General features: G+C 33.8%; 1 long non-coding RNA gene across 1 annotated transcript; it reads left to right on the top strand.

Moving 5' to 3' along the window:
• Nucleotides 1-2,260: 2,260 nt before the first annotated feature.
• Nucleotides 2,261-19,235, top strand: LOC105739797. The gene is made up of 4 exons (XR_001115775.2): nucleotides 2,261-2,342; nucleotides 14,234-14,298; nucleotides 16,752-16,841; nucleotides 18,814-19,235. It is a non-coding gene; the product is annotated as an uncharacterized LOC105739797 (long non-coding RNA).
• The last annotated feature ends 1,602 nt before the right edge of the window (nucleotides 19,236-20,837 follow it).

The following is a 20,837-nucleotide window of genomic DNA, read 5'->3' as shown; positions in this document are numbered from 1 at the left end:
TAATTTTGAACAAAAATTTATATTGGGTCAGATAAGACAATTTTTGAGTTTTTAAACAAGCCTTTGAAAAAAAAAATCCAATACAGTAAATAACATAAATGCTTATTTAAGGGACAACTAAACAGAAAAATAAAAGTTATAATTCCAAGCTCACGGGATTTGCACTTTAAGATATTTCATGCAGAGAAACCACCCAAAATGAACACACAGGATTCGCTATTTATATTATGCTTGGACTTGTTTATTGTTTAATAAATATCTATTTTGGTTTTACCTTCTCCCTGATTTTTATGAACAAAAGTTGAATTTTAGCATTATAGAATGCACTTACAGATCTGAAAATCTAATTTATTAAACTTTTTTCTTATTGGTTGACTATACATAATCTAAAACTAATTAAGACAAAAGTTAGGAGTGCCTTATAAATAAAAAGTAATCATCTCCGCAATGAGCATTCTATACAAATAAACTCAATATCAAAATATATTTTGAAAAATTGTAAGAGACAGGAATTAGAAACATTTAAGAAGTTAGTTGAATTTAGAGATGATTTTACAAGCCAAACATTTATATTGCTTTATGACAACCAAATATTTTCAAATAAAAAAAAAACGCAGCCTGGCATTTTTATACAGATAAGAGTTTTGTATTCTACCATTTCAGCCATTCATGTGTAAATGAATTGCTTGAAGTGTTTAAAATAATTGAAAACAGATGAATATTTTGAGCATAATAAGCGTTCTCTATTCAAATTTTTCTTCCCTAGAAAACCCTTACTTTGGGCGGGGGATGGGTAGGACTACAAAAGTATTCTTTAGTCTAGTTGAATACCATGCATTTGAAATGAACAGATCTGAATTAATGAGGTCATGAGGTCTAAATGAAATATACAAGTCTCTCTGTGAATTTAAAACTGGATGAAAAACAGTTGGTAGGCCAATTTTTCCTCTAGACATAATAGCTCTAGCAAAGGTACTTGAAACTGGGCCTAGATGGTTTTTTAAAAACAGACTTCATTTTTAAGAGCAGTTTTAGGTTCACAGACAAATGAGGTAGAGGGTATAGTTTCCATACGTCTCCTATTCCCACATATGCACAGCCTGCCCCACTGTCAACATCCTGCACCAAAGTGGCATACTTGTTAGAATCAATTAACCTATATTGACACATCATTATCACCCAAAGTCCATAGTTTACAACAGGGTTAACTTATGGTGTTGTACATTCCATAGGCTTAGACAAATGTATAATGACATGCATTCACCATTATAGCATCATATAGGGTAGTTTCAATGATTTGAAAATCCTCTCTGCTCCATTGATTTAACAATCTCTGCCCCGTAACCACTGAGTTTTTTTGCTGTCTCTGTAGTTTTGCCTTTTACTGATTGTCATATTGTTTGAATGATATAGTGCAATGTATAGCCACTTCAGATTGGCTTTTTTCAATTACTAACATGCATTTAAGGTGTGAACTAAGGAGGTGGAAAACCAGACTGCAATGCAGTAAGACAGGCATTTATCGCGGTCTTTGAAATTGTAATTCTAGAGGCACATATTTGTCCAAAGATCAAATTGTGTTCCAAAGAGACAGAGGGGAGTAGGAAATTTTAAAAGTACACTGAGGGTAATTACACAAGTTGTTTTGAAAGAATTATCACTGGTGGAAGAACCTGGCTTAGTACATGAATCCATAGTTCCTTGATTGTTGCTATTCAGGAGTTGCAGTGTTGGTGACATTCAGTTGTTTTTCAGGATGCTATGGTTGTTGCAGTTTGGCCCAGTTCAAAGTTTCAAGGCAAACTTCTGTTTTTTTGTTTGTTTGTTTGTTTTGTTTTTCTTTTTTGCAAGGTTATAAGCCATGCAGGTAATCCTTCTCAGAATGGCTTCTGAAATCTACTTTAGAACTCGGAACCTGAGTAACGCCATTTTGTATAGCACATTTTACAAAGGTTCCTCCATGTCTTTTCATGACTTCATAGCTCATGTCTTTTTAGCCCTGAATAGTACATTGCCTGGGTGTACTGCAGCTTATTTATCCACTCTTTGAAGGATCTTAGCTGCTTACAAGTTTTGACAATTAGGAAAAAGCTGCTATAAACACCATTGTGCAGTGTTTGTGTGGACATACAATTTCAAGTCATATGAGTAAATATCAAGTAGCATGATTGCTGGATTACATGGTAAAAGTGTGATTAGTTTTGCAAGAAATTACCAAAAAGTCTTCCAAAATGGCTGTACCATTTTTTGTTCCCACCAGCAATGAATGAGAGTTCCTATTGTTTCACCTACTCATCATCATTTGTTGTTGTCAGAGTTTGAAATTTGGGCCATTATAATAGGTATGTAGTGATATCTTAATATTGTTTTAATTTGCATTTCCCTAATGATGTATGATATTTTATATGTTTATTTGTCAACTTGTACTTTCTTTGGTGAGATAAGTTTAGATCTTTTATCTATTTTTTTAATATCAGGTTGTTCCTTTCTGCTTATTGAGTTTTAAGAGTTTTTGTATATTTTGGATAACAGACCTTTATCAGATATATCTTTTGCAAATAGTTTCTCACAGTTTGTCAAGCCTTCATTTTTAAAATAAACAAAATTCCATAAACAAATGTCTAACTCTATAGAAAGCTAATTATTGCCCTGGGTATTGTCTCTATTTCACAACATCTAACTGCATAAACTCCTTAAGTGTTCCCAAACTCTGTGTGCATTCTAAGAATACACAATCTTCATTAGGTCAACTACTTTCTGTTTAATAAGCTGTGTTATTGATTAAATATTTTTATACTGTCCTATGGAAACTCTAGGGGCCCTAAAAGCTTTGATGTGAGCAGTGGGTTAGGAGAGATCTTTCTCCAAAGGGATATTGGAATTGACACTGGGTTAAAGACCGTAAGAGACTAGCTCTTGAATGACCTGGACGGATTATGTTAAATCGAGTAATCACTGTCAAGATATTGCCAAACGTCTACTGCTAAAATTTTCTGAAATTCTTTACTATGGGAATGCCAAATGTGTGGCACAAAGTTCTCACTTATTTGATCCCCAGACCCAAGGCAGGTATTTTAATTGAATAAAGTCATTTTTTCTGAACCAGGATGATGAATTTCTTCAGTTGAGTGCTCTAGGAAGCTGCTACCAATAGTGAGGACAGCATGACAAAAATAAAATTTGTCATTCTCACTTGGCTACTAAAATTATCTCTGCTTTCCTTTATTAATTAATGTCCTCCACTTTTTCCTTATAAACATATGAAAACAAAAAGGAGTAGATCCTTGTTTGACATATTTGAATTTCTTTTTTCCCCAGTTTTAATAACAGGAAAATTTACCACCCTTATAGCATTCATTCATTTCTGAATAAAATACCTAGATTTTACCACCTAACTGGCACTGCTGTAGACAGTGGGATGTGACCATCAATAAGCACACAAAATTTACTACTTTCATGATGCTTACTTTCCAACTGGGGAGAGTGAAGATGAATAAATAGAATATTTAGTATATTAAAGAATAGCAAATGCTAAAAGTAAAATTGAAATGTGAAATGTGGATAGGGAATGTGTATGAGGGAGGGTGGGGTATCACACATGTGGGTTGCAATCTTAGGTAGTGTGACCAAAAAATGCAACATTGAGAAAATGACTTTGGAGTAAATATGTGGAGGAGGAGTTTTGATTTGAAGCAGAAGAAAAACAAGTGCTTAAAGCCCTGCTGTACATAGCCTGAGATATTCAATGAACAGTGAGGCGTCCAGTTAATTGGAGAAGAGCAAGCAAGAACATAATTTGAGATGCTAGCAGATAGCATTTTGCATTTCCTTCATGCCTTTCTATAATTATTTCGTCGAATTATTTTAGTAGCTTTTTAACATAGTAGGTATGAGTACACCACTTTACACAGGTGAAGACAGAATCAAAATGTGCTATGCTTTATCTAATGTCTAACAACTAGTAAATTGCAGCATTCCCTCGGAGATGTATAATTTTTGGAATACAAATTCATCACAAATTCTGTTACAGTACAAATGCCACTTCATGACTAAAGAAATAACTAACATCTAAAATGAAAACTATCCTGCCATGTAGTGTCCCTGGCACCTAATTCAAAACAGCATGCAGGCCACATCTTCCAAGTAAAATCACTATTTTAGCAGCTTCCGTCAAGCTAGGCTTCTTATTCGTGGTTTTGTTCATCCATGCCACAGTTCTACTTGATATATATGTCAATGAACTAGAGGAAATTTTTCACTTATGTGCATTGTATTCTCAAAGATACATTTTAAAAAATTGGAGTGAATGCTTATCAAATTACAGATTTTTTTCCTAAGAGGAATTTGAATCACAATTGATCTCAATTACAAAATAAACAGCATTTACACTGTAGATATTATCTTTAGTTTTTGTCTTTTCTTAATACCAAAGCAGATTAGTTGAAGTTCTATGAATGTTTCATTTGAACATAAAATTTAGCAGCTTTTTACACCATTAATTATTTACAAATTGGTTTCAATTTAATCAAATTTGTAACATTTTTATTTTTCTCCAAAAGAACAAATAATTTTAATTTTTTCTCACTTTAACAAAGTAGCTAGAAACCATCCTCTAGGATTGCCTATAGGGAATAATCAACCACAGATAAATATATAATTCCCTACTACTAGGGAACTTGGAAATTGCTGTAGTAAAGTTGCCTATTTGAGAAACAACTATAAAAATTCATCAATATCTGAAATCTAGAGGAATTTGCCATTGTGTCTTTTGATCTGGGGTTCATGTTACAAAACCCATGTTGATTTTCTCTGTTCACAAAATGTTAATACATATGGGTAAATCTCCTGGTCATCTGACACAAGTCTTTTCCTGTAAATCATTTTTTAGAAATTGAGTAGGATGACTGCCTCTACCTTTGAGCTGCCACATGGAGCACCCAAAATAAATTTTCTATATACTTTAAAACATATGTTTAAATAAGATCATTTTTCCATTTCAGTTATATTTTTTAACTTTTATTTTAGATTTGGGGGTGCATGTCCAGGTTTTTGTATATAGGTAAACTCATGTCAAGGAAGTTTGTTGTACAGATTATTTTGTCACCCAGGTACTAAGCTTAGTACTCAATAGCTATTTTTCCTGTTCCTCTCCCTCCTCCCACCTCCACCCTCAAGGAGGCCCCAGTATCTGTTGTTCCCTTCTTTGTGTTCGTGAGTTGTCATGATTTAGTTTCCATTCATAAGTGGGAACATGCATTATTTGTTTTCTGTTTCTGTATTAGTTTGCTAAAGATAATGGCCTCCAATTCCATCCATGTTCCCAGAAAAGACACAATCTCATTTTTTATGGCTGCATAGTATCCCATGGTGCATATGTATCACATTTTCTTCATCCAATGTGTCACTGATGGGCATTGAGATTGATTCTATGTGTTTGCTATTGTGAACAGTGCTGCAGTGAACATACACATACATGTGTCTCTTTTTTTCATTATTATTATTTTTATTTTTTTATTTTTTTATTATACTTTAGGTTTTAGGGTACATGTGCACAATGTGCAGGTTTGTTACATATGTATCCATGTGCCACGTTGATTTCCTGCACCCATTAACTCGTCATTTAGCATTAGGTATATCTCCTAATGCTGTCCCTCCCCCGTCCCCCAACCCCACAACAGTCCCCGGAGTGTGATGTTCCCCTTCCTGTGTCCATGAGTTCTCATTGTTCAATTCCCACCTATGAGTGAGAACATGCGGTGTTTGGTTTTTTGTCCTTGCAATAGTTTACTGAGAATGATGTTTTCCAGTTTCATCCATGTCCCTACAAAGGATATGAACTCATCCTAGGAACACTTTTACACTGTTGGTGGGACTGTAAACTAGTTCAACCATTGTGGAAGTCAGTGTGGCGATTCCTCAGGGATCTAGAACTAGAAATACCATTTGACCCAGCCATCCCATTACTGGGTATATACCCAAAGGACTATAAATCATGCTGCTATAAAGACACATGCACACGTATGTTTATTGCGGCACTATTCACAATAGCAAAGAGTTGGAACCAACCCAAATGTCCAACGACGATCGACTGGATTAAGAAAATGTGGCACATATACACCATGGAATACTATGCAGCCATAAAAAAGGATGAGTTCATACATGTGTCTTTGTAGTGAAATGATTTATATTCCTCTGGGTATAAACTCAGTAATAAGATGGCTGGGTTAAATGGTAGTTCTGTTTTTAGCACTTTGAGGAATCGCCACACTGTCTTCCACAATGGATGAACTAATTTACATGCCCACCAACAGTGTATACTTGTTCTCTTTTCTCCACGACATTGCCACTTGCCAGCATCTGTTATTTTTTGACTTTTTACTATTAGCCATTCTGACATGTGTGAGATGGTATCTCATTGTGGTTTTGATTTGCATTTCTCTAATAATAAGTGATATTCAGCTTCTTTTCATATGATTTTTGGCTGATGTATGTCTTCTTTAGAGAAATGTCTGTTCATTTCCTCTGCCCACTTTTTAATGGGTTTTCTTTTGTTGTTTGTAAATTTAAGTTCCTTATAGATGCTATATTAGAACTTAGTCAGATGCAAGCTGCAAATATTTTCTCCCATACAGTACGTTGTCTGTTTACTCTATTGATAGCTTCATTTGCTGTGCAGAAGCTCTTAAGTTTAATTAGATCCCATTTGTCAATGTTTTGCTTTTTTTGCAATTGCTTTTGGTGTCTTTGTCATAACTCTTTGCCTGTTTCTGTGTCCTGAATACTACGTAGGTTGTCTTCTAGCATTTTTATAGTTTTGGGTTTTACATTTAAGTACTAAATCCATCTTGTGTTGATTTTTGTACATGGTGTAAGAAATGGCTTCAGTTTTAATCTTCTGACTGTAGCTAGCCAGTTAACCCAACACTATTTATTGAATAGGGAGTCTTTTCCTGATTTCTTGTATTTGTCAGCTTTGTGGAAGATCAGATGTTTGTAGGTGTGTGGACTTATGTCTAGGCCTCTATTCTGTTCCATTTGTTTATGTGTCTGTTTTTGTACTAGTACCATGCTGTTTTAGTTAATGTAGCCCTGTGATACAGTTTGAAGTTGGGTAACAAGATGCCTCCAGCTTTGTTCTTTTTTCTTAAGATTGTCTTGGCTATTTGGGCTCTTTTTTTATTCTATATGAATTTCAAAATAGTTTTTTTTTTTTCTGGTACTATGAAGAATATCATTGGTAGTTTGATAGGAATAGCCTTGAGTCTATAAACTGCTGTAGGTAGTATGACCATTTTAATGATATGTATAGGATATCTTTCTATCCAGGAGCAAAGAATTTTTTTAAAATTTGTTTGTGTCATCTCTGATTTCCTTAAGCAGTGTTTTACAGTTCTCATTGTAGAGATCTTTCACCCTCCTGGTTAGCTGTATTCCTAAATATTTTATTCTTTTTGTGGCAATTGTGAATGAGATTGAATTCCTGATTTGGCTCTCGGCTTGGTTGTTGTTGCTGTATAGGAATGCTAGCGATTTTTGTATTCTGAGACTTGCTGAAGTTGTTTATTAGCTTAAGAAGCTTTTGGGCTCAGACTATGGTGTTTTTCTAGATATAGAATCATGTCATCTGCAAACAGGGATAGTTTGACGTCCTCTCTTGCTATCTGGATGTCCTTTCTTTCTCTTGCCTAATTGTTCTGGCCAAGACTTCCAATACTATGTTAAATAGGAGTGGTGAGAGATGGCATCCTTGTGTTGTACTGGTTTTCAAGAATGCTTCCAGCTTTTCCCCATTCAGTATGATGTTGGCTGTGGGTCTGTCATCGATGGTTCTGAGATCAATTAAAACATATTACCCAATATGTTGAAAATCTACCTAGGCTTTTTCCATTGATTGGCAAAAGTAAAAATATAAAAGGTCTATTTACTTTATGAACTATAGCAAAATGTAATAGAATATTAAAATTACCCCATATATTATGTGTAAATAGGAAGCCCTTAAGAAATTCACAAAATATACTATCAGAAAACAATTCCACAGCTTAAATATTTTATTTACATATTGAATAATCAGAGAAAGTTTTAGGATATCAGTGGTAGTGTATCAAATCTAATGTCATTCAATATGTAAAATGCAAAAACTACATCTATCTTATTTTTATTCTTTTGAAAAATTTTTGATCCATGATCATTGGTTAAAATATTTTAAGAACTAGGCATTTTGTCAAGTGATAGAGATTTAGAATATAGGTTAAAATAACAAGTATATAAAATAAGTATCTCATAATTCTACAGAATATTCACATAACTCTTATCTCTCAGTTTTGGTGCTTTTATCTACCTGGGGGAGTTTTGCTTTTTCCTTGCCTGGCTTTTTTTGGGGAGGAGGCAGGTGGGACAGAATCTTGATCACTGCAACTTCTGCCTCCTGGGTTTGAGTGATTCTTGTGGCTCAGCCTTCCAAGTAGCTGGGATTAAAAACCTGTGCCACTATACCCAGCTAAGTTTTTCTCCTCCAGTGATCTGTGTGCCTTGGCCTCCCAAAATGCTGGAATTACAGGCAAGAGCCACTGTGCTCAGTCACATATTTCTATAACATTTTAAAAGACCTTCTGGATTGAGTTGGTTCTCATTCCTATGTATCACTTTAGGAATCTGTGTGCTAGTGCTCAGGATAGCTATTAGATTGAAACTGTCTATTCCTGTTTTTGATTAGACCAGTAAATTTTTGCACTTGGTTTATTGCTCACCAATGTGGTCCAGAAGTCAAAAAGAATCTTTAATATACAATAGGTATTTTTAAAATTATATTAATCAAATAACACAAATTAAAAACTATGATATTTTGGTAGATATTGTAGAGCAATAGAAATAGTTACAAAAAGCCTTTTATAGATTTGATGGTATAAAATGACACTAGTAATACAAAATGTTGCATGATATTTTGCAGCATACAAAAATGCTGATATAAAACGAGGATGCTCTAAGCAAAAATGAGTAGAATTTCTTTGTGGATTTTTGTTTGTTTTTGTTTTGTTCTGTTCTTCTTTTTGAAACAGAATCTTGCTCTGTCACCCAGGCTAGAGTACAGTGGCACCATCTCAGCTCACTGCAACTTCTGCCTTCTGGGTTCAAGCAATTCTTCTGCCTCAGCCTCCCAAGTAGCTGGGATTACAGGCATGTGCCACAATGCCCGGCTAATTTTTGTATTTTTAGTAGAGATGGTATTTCACCATCACGTTTGCCAGGCTAGTCTCAAACTCTTTAACTCAGGTGATCTGCCCGCCTCAGCCTCCCAAAGTGCTGGGATTGCAGGCGTACAACACTGCACCCAACCTGTTTTTAAAATATAATTGAGCATTAATATATTTAACATGGAGTTACTGCTTTCTTAATAAAAATAACTTAAAATTGCATGAACACATAAAAATCCCTCACATATCTTCCTAATAATAAAAACAAATAATATAAACATTTATTTCATGCAATTATAATTAAATTACATCTATCCCTGACTTAATATTGATTCTTTTAAACATACTATGTAATAATTAAGTTTAAGAATCTCATTACAACATTGCAACAATTAAAAGACTCTTATGTGTAATCTATGTTCCTAGGCCTATAAGTTATCAAAAAAGTAAATGAGAATTTATCATTGTTAAATATGACAATAAGTGGTCAATATGGCAAAATGGCAATTATATGAATGAGCCAACTGAGAATTAGGCGAACTAAAAGGAAACTAAGGAGTATCCTTTAACCAATAAGCTCCTTGAAGGCAGAAGCTGTACCATGTTCATTCTAATTGTAGTTATGATCATGCTGCCTATCACATTAGAAATAATACATATTTGTTAAAATGATTTATGAAATTTTAATTAATTGATTTTCCTAATGATTCAGATGGTATGTAGTATGAACACACATGATTCCCTGTCTGCTTTTTTCCAGCTGTTTTTGGTATTTGACTGAGCCTCCTTCCAAAGAATAAAGAAATGATGGAAACAAATGAAAACATTATGGCTAATATTCAAAAGCAATGCCATTACTTAAAGTTGTGTAAGCTAACCGGAAAGAGATCCTGTGCCTGTCCAACTTTATTGTAACACTGCAAATATTAATACCAGTGTTCAAGAGGGCATGGGCAGGAATGGAAACCTACAAAGGTAAAGGGCATAGCACATATTTAGGAATGAAAGGCTACACTCATGTTAAAAAAGGTTTCATTGGACTAATTCTATGTTAAACAACTTAGATCCCAAAGCAAAACAGTATACAGAGTAAGAATGTACTAGAGATGCCAGCACAGGTCATCTGGTAATGGGGACAGAAATATAATTAAATTTATTTGGGTTTATTACATATTAATATTGATATGCTGCTTTTATGTGTCTGTCTTTTTACTTTCATATATCTGGTTCTGAAACAATCTGATTTTTAAAACTAACAATAACGTGTGCTGAGCCTGCATGATGAAGCACAGACCCTGAAATGTAGCACATTCTCTAAGGTAAAGAAGACCATCTGTGAGTCCACTTAAGACACAGCCAAGCTATGTTCTACTAGATTGGAAACAAATTATATTTCTTATGTGAAATATCTACACAAGGTATCATCAATATGCGTTCTTCCTGGCTTTATGTTTTCAGTCCATTGTCCAGGAAGATAATTTATATAGCATTCATAATTGTATCTTCCATAATCTATAGACTTTTAGCTCACTATGTGGGTTCCTTTCATTAGGGTTACGTACACTTGTTATGAGAACCATGATCCAGGCACTAAAAACATCTTTGTTTAATAATGCCCAGAATGACTATTTATAAATAATGTTTTTTAGACAAGAAGAGTAAACTATAAGTATTTGAGGTGAAGGATATGTTCATTAGGATATGTTAATTTTGTGTTTTTTGGCTGCATAGATGTCTTCTTTTGAGAAGTATCTGTTCATGTCCTTCGCCCACTTTTTGATGGGGTTGTTTTTTTCTTGTAAATTTGTTTGAGTTCATTGTAGATTCTGGATATTAGCCCTTTGTCGGATGAGTAGGTTGCAAAAATTTTCTCCCATTCTGTAGGTTGCCTGTTCACTCTGATGGTAGTTTCTTTTGCTGTGCAGAAGCTCTTTAGTTTAATTAGATCCCATTTGTCAATTTTGGCTTTTGTTGCCATTGCTTTTGGTGTTTTAGACATGAAGTCCTTGCCCACCCCTATGTCCTGAATGGTATTGCCTAGGTTTTCTTCTAGGGTTTTTATGGTTTTAGGTCTAACATGTAAGTCTTTAATCCATCTTGAATTAATTTTTATATAAGGTGTAAGGAAGGGATCCAGTTTCAGCTTTCTACATATGGCTAGCCAGTTTTCCCAGCACCATTTATTAAATAGGGAATCCTTTCCCCATTGTTTGTTTTTGTCAGGTTTGTCAAAGATCAGATAGTTGTAGATATGCGGCATTATTTCTGAGGGCTCTGTTCTGTTCCATTGATCTATGTCTCTGTTGTGGTACCAGTACTATGCTGTTTTGGTTACTGTAGCCTTGTAGTATAGTTTGAAGTCAGGTACATGGATGAAACTGGAAAACATCATTCTCAGCAAACTGTCGCAAGGACAAAAAACCAAACACCGCATGTTGTCACTCATAGGTGGGAATTGAACAATGAGAACTCATGGACACAGGAAGGGGAACATCGCACTCTGGGGACTGTTGTGGGGTGGGGGGAGGGGGGAGAGACAGCATTAGGAGATATACCTAATGCTAAATGGCGAGTTAATGGGTGCAACAAAACAACATGGCACATGGATACATATGTAAGAAACCTGCACATTGTGCACATGTACCCTAAAACCTAAAGTATAATAATAAAAAAATAAAAAATAAAAAAGGATATGTTAATTTTACGTTGTATACGTATATCATAGCATCACTTTGTACCCCATAAATATAAACAATTATAATTTGCCAATATAGAATAAAATAAAAAACAAACCAAAGAAAAATGACAAATCATAATATAATGACAACTATGAATCTTTTATGGATAACAATACAAAAATTTGAGAGCATCTGAATAAAATTATCATATAAACTCCCAAATTTCTTCACTTTAGTTATTTAAGAACACTTAGGCAATGGCATCTTTTGTATTCTTCTCTGTCCTCCTTTTGCTCATTCTTATTCAACTGATATTCTTCAATAAACCTTGTGCCGCATTTATCCCAGAGCATTCTAATTTGTGTCACTTCCTTAGATTAGATGCTTGCTAAAAACCAACGAAGATTCCTAATCTTTGCATAGTATCAAGTCAAAGCTTACTTTCTCCACAAAGTCTTCATTGATGAAGCCCCTCAGGAAGTTTGCTTTCCTCCAGTACAATTTTCTACTTACCTATAACTTGTGGCTATCTTCTCTTTCTATTTTCTTGGCACTAATTTTTGTTTTACTGCCTGCTATTGCTGTTTTGCTTTTATTAACTATGTTGCATCTGAATAAAATGATAGAGGGGACATTATTATTTTTATTGGACAAAGGATATTTCAAATTATGTACCAATTGGGAATACATTTCTCTGTTAACATAAAATTACATACCATTTAACTTCTTCCGTAAAATTCTATTCAATTATGTGAATTGTATTTGAGAAATGTGAGTTATAGTGCTTTATATTAGAAAATAGTAAAAACTCAAATACGTTTATCAGGAATTATGTTTTTAATGTAATGGACTTTTATGCAATAATGCAAGGATACACAGATTATTTCTAAGAGTATTCTGCTTTTTTCTGAATTATAAGTTACTTGATAATTACTAATGTAATTGAACTAGTTGGCTTGCGAAAAGAATATGAAAAAGCAAGAAGATTACTAGTTTTTGAGTATCTATAACGTACAAGACATGAGCTAGGTGAATATATCTATGTATTTGATTAATTTTTCCTTAAATTTCTCAAGGTAGGGATTTTTACTACATTTTTAAATGCCATTTTTTGTTTAGACAATGTCCTCTTACAGGACTTCATTCTCCAAGCAATAGCGTATGTTAAAGATTAGGTAGAAGAGTGGGTAAATTTACTTAGTTCTCTGTTGCCCCATAGGCAGGTGAGCTGAAAACATTTTTTAATCTACACATTACCTAGCTTCTTTGACTTGAAAGAGTTGAAATAAATATATAACATGAATGTTCATTTTTTTGACACTAGTTATAGCTCACTAAATCTTAATAAATGAAGTCTGCTGTTAATGTTAGCAGAATATATACCTTATCTTCTTAAGTCAACATTGCTGGAGTATTTCATGAGTTTTGAATACCCATCTTTGCATTTGAAACAGCATTAGTCAACAAAAGCATCCACTTATCAAGATACCTTAGGTTTGCAATAGATGTTCATTATTTACCTTTCTAAACACTCAGCTTCTTTCAAAGGCCCTGACAAGCCAAATAAACCAGCTATTCCTCATGCAGGAGAGTGTATGAGCATGGCTTTTGTTCTTTCAATTGCAAGAGATACATGGAAAAAAAGATTTCTTGAGAGATTTGTGAGGTGCAGGTTTTATTTGATAATCAGACACCATTTTGACTGAATGGAAAAGAAATGTACAGCATTTTCTATCGTTTATGCAATCTTTTTGCCTTCTTTATCCCAAAATGACCAGTAAAATCAATTGAGGAATTCATAAAGTTAATTAAGAACTTCATAAAGATGGAATGGCAAAGGCTTTTGACTTCAGTTGTTTTCAATTCTGGAGTAATGAATAATTCTAATGTACTCAAGTATTTTTTAACTGGTGATAATTATTAGTATTTATTTGTGTTCTAAAAGTTGGCTTATTTTCATGTTTGTTGGTAGGTTTATAAGGGCACGCATTTGTCAGTGATCACATTTTACAGAGTGCCGAGGACCAGGCTATATAATTTGGTTTATTGAATGCCAGCAGGACACCATGTAATTTTAGAAGCTCAATGTGCTATTGTTGATGAATATTATGATGATGGTTGGTGTATTTTTTTATTATCTGTACAACACTAATAATATCTTATTGCTTTAATTTTTCAATGCAACAAAATAAATGTCACAGCCATATGGAATACATTACATTGTGTACAATATGAGCAAAAACATTTATAAAGTATCTTTAAAAATTAAAAATAACAAAATAATACATGGATCTAACAACATACTGAAAAATCAAATATACTCTCAAGGCATGAACTTTATTGTTTTTGCTATTTTTATTATAGAGTATCTGTCTCTTGGCTTCCTGAGAATCTGTCGTGATTAAATAGTGAATGAAGGAAACTGAATGGTATGTAACTGGCTTTTTCAAATAAAGCTAATTACAAGTAAAGTAGCCACAGAGCAATGGATGAACATTGTAATTAAAAAGAATTGCACAGATAATACTATGAAAATTGCAGAGATAAGGGTAGATATTTATTTTTGATGAAATAATAAGCCAGGGCTGAATTTCAGTTTTTGAGGCTCATAAGAGTAATATAATTCTAAACAAAATATTTCTTTTTAGCGTTTTAAGTTATTATGCAAATATACTTACAAATAATATTAATAATTAAATTATAAATAATATTAATAATTAAATTATAAATAATTTAATTATTGGTCATTTGTTTTATTGAGTAGGTGTACAAAATGATTTTCATCAATTAAAAAAGAATACAAGGAAGTTATTTTTCAAAACAACTAAAATTCTACTTAAGCCAATAGCTTCTATTTAATACCATGAATACCTAGAAATATTTTCTCCTCAGCTTTTTGACTCTGCATGACAGACAGCTTTGTCAATTTAACTTTTTGTACACACATTTTTGATATCGTGACACTACTCTCTGAGGGCTAAACTATGTGGAGATAAGTTGTTTTAGAATATTTAAAAGATACCTTAAAATCACAATGTTGCCTTTTAAAAATAGTTTATTGAAGGCATCTTAAAAATGATAAGGCACTAAATTTGCACTGTATTTTAGCCTGAGGATTAGCTTTAGAAAGTTCTTGGGCTAGGAGGCTGATCACCTCACATATCCTGGAAATATTTAATTAACTCCTCTCCACCACACCCCTAAGAGCAATTCCTTACCATTCTAAATGCACAGACGCAACTCGGAAATGCACAAGAAGAGATAGAGCATAAAGGCTTCTTTGCTGGGCACCTCCAACATGAGGATCTCAAGTGCCAAGGGCCTAGTTTTGATAATATGGGAAGAAATAGAAAAGAGTAACTGTATTTCATCTCTAGACACCTCTTGCTCATTGTTGCCGGGAAATGTTACAGACTTTGCATCATTTGTCTGTATGTGTCATTTCATTCATTTTAAAACTCCCTTTAACAGATCTAATTTTTTTAATTGAGAGGTAAAAAGTGGATATATTTTCAGTGTACTTATCTGATTTTCTAAAACGTGTAAATATGGCTATCAATAATGTAGTAAACATTGACTCCTTTCTTCTTATATATTCATATACTAATATTTCCTAGTAATGTTCTGGTTCAGTTTTTAACTTTTTCTCTTATTATTTTGTCTTTTGTTGATACTTTATACTTTCATATTACTTTATCTATTAAAATGTATTTAAAATTTATTTATTCATTTACTTAAAATTCATATTATATAATTTAAGCACAATATAATATTTAACAAAGTAATAAAATTGATTCATAATAATTATCTTATCAAATTTAAAGAAAGAGTCTATATATAAGAAAACAGTATATATTCTATAGGAGAAAGGCAGGGCTTGCTCTTGCTCAAGGCCTGATTCTAGGCCATGAGACATCTTTCTATAAATTAGAAAAATGGTTCTTTTTATGGATGGATCCAGCTCTGCAGCTAGAAATCTTAATGAATAGACAGCGCTTTATGTGCAGGAAAATGGTACTGGATGCATGACTTGAAGTAGAGCACACAAGCTTAATTCCATCTCCTTTATTCCCTTTGGTCAGGAACCTCTGTGTAATGCAAAATTCATACATATATAGGATCATATTGCTTGTAGCACTCCTTCTAACCTCTCTATAGCACAATATAAATTTAAAAGTAAAAGTTAGAAATAATGTCACAAAATTACTTCACTTGCAAGATATATTAGTTTGTCAGGCCAAAATTTCTACCCATATCCAACTATACATACTCATTCCTGCAACTTGCCTTTGCAAATGAGAAATAACCATGCTTCTTTCGATGTCAACCCCTCTGAACTGAGATAACGATCTCTTTATATCTCATTTACTAAATGTCCTTTAAAATATGTAGACGCACTTAAGCTTTCTATAAAGACCTTAGCACAAAACGAAATAGAAAGTAGAATGTGTTCACGAACTTATTTCTCTTTATCAGCCCGAATTTAGTCTATGGAAGCCAACAGTATTTGAACTTTCTTAGTGCGACTGTCAGAGAAACAACACAAGAGTGTGACATAATGGGTACTAGAATCACATTTCCAACAATTTTATAAGTTTCCTATTCTCCTGAGTACTTCCTCTTAAACAAACAAAGTATTTAATTCACTTCCATCCAAACACATTAAGAAAACAAGTTTCCTCTGGACTTTGCCTCATTTTGTTCTACAAATCTCTTCCAAAATTAAAACCTCTTATGACAGATATACACTCCTTTATTTTACATGGTATTACTCTTGAAATTCTATAACCCTCATGATAGATGTATTACATTCCTTTCGAATTGCTTGCATTTCCCTCAACTTTTGAAGTTATCTCAATGAATTCTTTTCTTGCTGTTCTAGGAATTTGCTGTACCATTGTGCCCAGAATTGGTTCCTTCCAGTGGGTTCTTCATCTCGCTGACTTCAAGAATGAAGCTGTTGACCCTCGCGGTGTTACAGTTCTTAGAGATAGTGTGTCTGGAGTTTGTTCCTTCAGAGGTTCAGATGTGTCCAGAGTTCCTTCCTTCCGGTGCGTTCGTGGTCTTGCTGATTTCAGGAATGAAACCACAGACCTTCACAGTGAGTGTTACAGCTCTTAAAGGTGGTGTGTCTGAGTTGTTTTTTCCTCACGGTGTTAGTGGTCTGACTGACTTCAGGAGTGAAGCCGCATACCTTAGCAGTGAGTGTTACAGCTCATAAAGATAGTGAGGACCCAAAGAGGGAGCAGCAGCAAGATTTATTGTGAAGAGTGAAAGAACAAAGCTTCCACAGCGTGGAAGGGGACCCGAGCAGGTTGCCGATGCTGGCTCTGGTGGCCAGCTTTTATTCCCTTATTTGGCCCTGTCCACATCCTGCTGATTGGTCCATTTTACAGAGTGCTGACTGGTTCATTTTACAGAGTGCTGATTGGTGCGTTTACAATCCTTTAGCTAGATACATAGCGCTGATTGTTATCTTTTTACAGAGTGCTGACTGGTGCATTTACAATCCTTTAGCTAGACAGAAAAGTTCTCCAAGTCCCCACTCGACCCAGGAAGTCCAGCTGGCTTCACCGCTCACCATTTCTCATTTCTCCATTGAAATATTTCAAAATGCCCTGTCCTGTAGCTGCCTGTCAGGTTGTAAATATCAGTTCAGTAACATTTATAAAGAACTTACAATGTAGAGGCCTTATGCCAAAGTGTCTTTCATATTTAACAACCCAGGCAACAACAGCAACATCATCAAGAATAAATATTATCGTTTACTCTTAATCCTTTCTAGGTAATGCCCCACTTCTTTTGATCATGCCCGACGTATAGAAAAAAAATGTGACTCTCTCAAATTCCAATTCTTTTCTCCTCTCAGTGCTATATGTATAACCCACCTAATCTCCAAAGTTTATATCCAAAGATCACATTTCATTGTTTATTTGCTTCGATCACTTAGAATTTTGATAATAAAATTCTCTTTTGAAAGGCTCTTCTTTCTTTTGTTGCCATGACACTAGTCTCTCTCTGAGTCTTCTTTATATGATGAAACTTTTCTACCCATGATCCAACAGACTAATTTTCCTTTATTTACATTTAAATCATTTTCACACTAGGTTATTTCTTAAACTCTCTTCCCTCTTCATATTCTGTGTTCTCTTGTGTACTCCAAAAAGAACGTCAATAATCATGAGCACAGAGAAAATCCTGTTTTCTCTCTTTGCACATTTCAAAAAGAGTAAGAATGATCAGGCATGCTATAGTAATTTTGTGTTTATTGGCTAACATTTGAAGTGTTTAATAAGAATTATTTAAAATGGTTACTCCCATCAGTATGTCTTTAGGGTTATCTACAGGAATGCTACTAACCATGAAGGTTTTATACAAGGATACAATTCTCTACTTTTTAATGAGTTCTTGTCTTTCCTAACAGTTGCATTGGCAGTGATTAATTTTAGTTTATTTCCCATATTAAATACAGATTGTGCATTTCAAAAGAGAAATGCTTAGTATCTCAAATATTGGCCACTCACCCTTAGGTACTCATTTATTTTCTGCTTCTGCAGATTACTGAATTGGCTAATTACCTCAAAGCACTGTGTCAAGAACTCATTTCTGTTAAATGCTGATAATGTTTGAGTAGCAATAAGTGTTTATCTACAGGATGTTTTTGTAGAATACAAATGCACTATATATGTCATTTCATAACAAATAAAAGAAAAAAATTAAAATCCTAGAAAGCTCTTAGTGATAGTACAAGTTCCTCTGTCCACAGTGGCCTTGATTATGGCAGCACGGATTAACAATCACCAAAGCCAGATATAAATTGTAATTGATAAAATAAAGACAGCTGGTTCATGAATATAAGAACATAAGAGTTGGGCATTGACTGATTGGAATGACATTTTTTGGATTAAAAAATTTATAAAATTTTTATTTTTTCTTTGCTTCAGAGAATAGAGAAAAAACATTGTTTTCTGAAAAACAATTCTGCAAAAACATTGACATTAACAAAAAAACACACCCTCTTGGAAAAGAGGATAACATGTTGGTCAATGGTTAAATTATTTTTACTTTGATATGTCTCTGCAGGTTAAATCAATACCTGTATGAAGCTTGAAGTTCACATTTATTATGGAGGGCACTTGTAAAAGTGTATTTGAAGCCTGTAAGAGCCAGAAGGACTCAGTCATACGCTACCTTCTGTGCCTGCTGTTTTCCTTTGAACTAGGGAGAGACGTGAACATACAGTCTGTTATTGTAGCTTGTGCACAAAGACTCAAATAAGAAAGATGTGGGTGTCTGTATAAGAAAAGGTTTAGAAAACTTGGCATATTTTCTATGAATGTTAAGAACTTGTATTATTGTAATTCTGTAAGTCTAAATGCAATTGAAGGAAACAAACATCTTTATGTCTAATGAGATTAACTGAAACATAATTGAACAAAACTGGAAATAAAGAAAAATCTATCAAATAATTAAGAAATAATGCTATTTTCTTCTAATGAAGTCATAATGTTCTCTCATTTTTAAATTAAGAAAGTAGTAACTCCAATATAAAGCACCTATAGCAGTGATCTCAGGCACTTCATTACCTGACATAATACCTTATAGTATAAAACTGTTGAGATCTAAAAATATGCAACCAGTTAAATCTGCCTCCTTATTTATTTTAAGACAGTATTAAAATCATGATATTGAAAAGAATAATAATATGATATGACATAATGTGATGTGATATGACATACATAATATAAAATAATATATCATATCTTACTCCACATTTTGGGTTACTTGCAGAATGCTAGTATTGAACTTGGGTTGAATTCTTTGGAACAGAATGATATGGCTCAGAAAGAAAGGGAGTTAAACTAAATCCAGTGACAATCTCAGGCATTCCAGGAGGAGATATTGTATAATTAAAAATACAGAATTTGCCGAGGCGGGTGGATGACGAGGTCAGGAGATTGAGATCATCCTGGCTAACATGGTGAAACCCTGTCTCTACTAAAAATAAAAAAAAGACTTTAGCCAGGTGTGGTGGCACGCGCCTGTAGTCTCAGCCACTTGGGAGGCTGAGGCAGGAGAATTGCTTTAACCTGGGAGGCAGAGGTTGCAGTGAGCTGAGATCACGCCACTGCACTCCAGCCTGGGCGACAGAGTAAGACTCCATCTCAGAAAACAAAAAACAAAAACAAAACCCAGAATTTATGATAAGAGTAATTAAACACATATAAAATCATACATATCACTGTGTTGATGCATACTATTCTGAAATTATCTGTACTTGATTAAAAAAAAAACAAATGCACATAGTGTAACTTCCATACACAAAGGCCCTTTTCTTCATCTTCATGGCATCCATTATGGTACTTTCTGCTGAACCTAAACAGCTCGTGTCCTTGTTAAAAGAAAGTTTCTAGTGGAGAGTACACAGGATATCTACTAACTAAGGCAGGACACTATCTTTGATGTCTAGATAGAGACAAAAATACACATAGAGGGAGGTAGGAGTTTATAGACAAAAAAGTAGAGTATTTGGTATTATATGAATCTAAATATTAATTTGGGTCTACCAGTTACTAATTTTATGCTTTCTTCATCTGCAATATTGGGATAATACTACTTGACTTTTAAAATATTAAACACAGTGCCTTGCATATAGTAGGGATTTAACATTTTAAAATGCTTACATTAAGATAGTATTTTAGTCAAAGCTGTGTCTTTGAAATAGCTAAGCATCCTGTCATAGGTTACTGATATAAGTCAAGCATACTGTGAAATGCTTCTGGAGGGAGTTTCAGGTTTGTAAGACTGATGATTCCATCTTTTAAATTTACTACCCCCAGCAAGAGTCATAGAAAGGAACACATCTATATTCTTTTGTTTTTTGGCAATTATTGTATTCATGGCAAGTATCTAAATATTTATTCAATAAGAAAAAATCCATCTTTTCTCAGAAAACATGTCAAATGGA

This window comes from Nomascus leucogenys, chromosome 5 (assembly GCF_006542625.1).
Source record: "Nomascus leucogenys isolate Asia chromosome 5, Asia_NLE_v1, whole genome shotgun sequence".
In the NCBI taxonomy this organism is placed as follows: Eukaryota; Metazoa; Chordata; class Mammalia; order Primates; family Hylobatidae; genus Nomascus; species Nomascus leucogenys.
The sequence above is the reverse complement of the archived record's forward strand: the minus strand, read 5'-3'. Positions and strand labels throughout refer to the sequence as shown.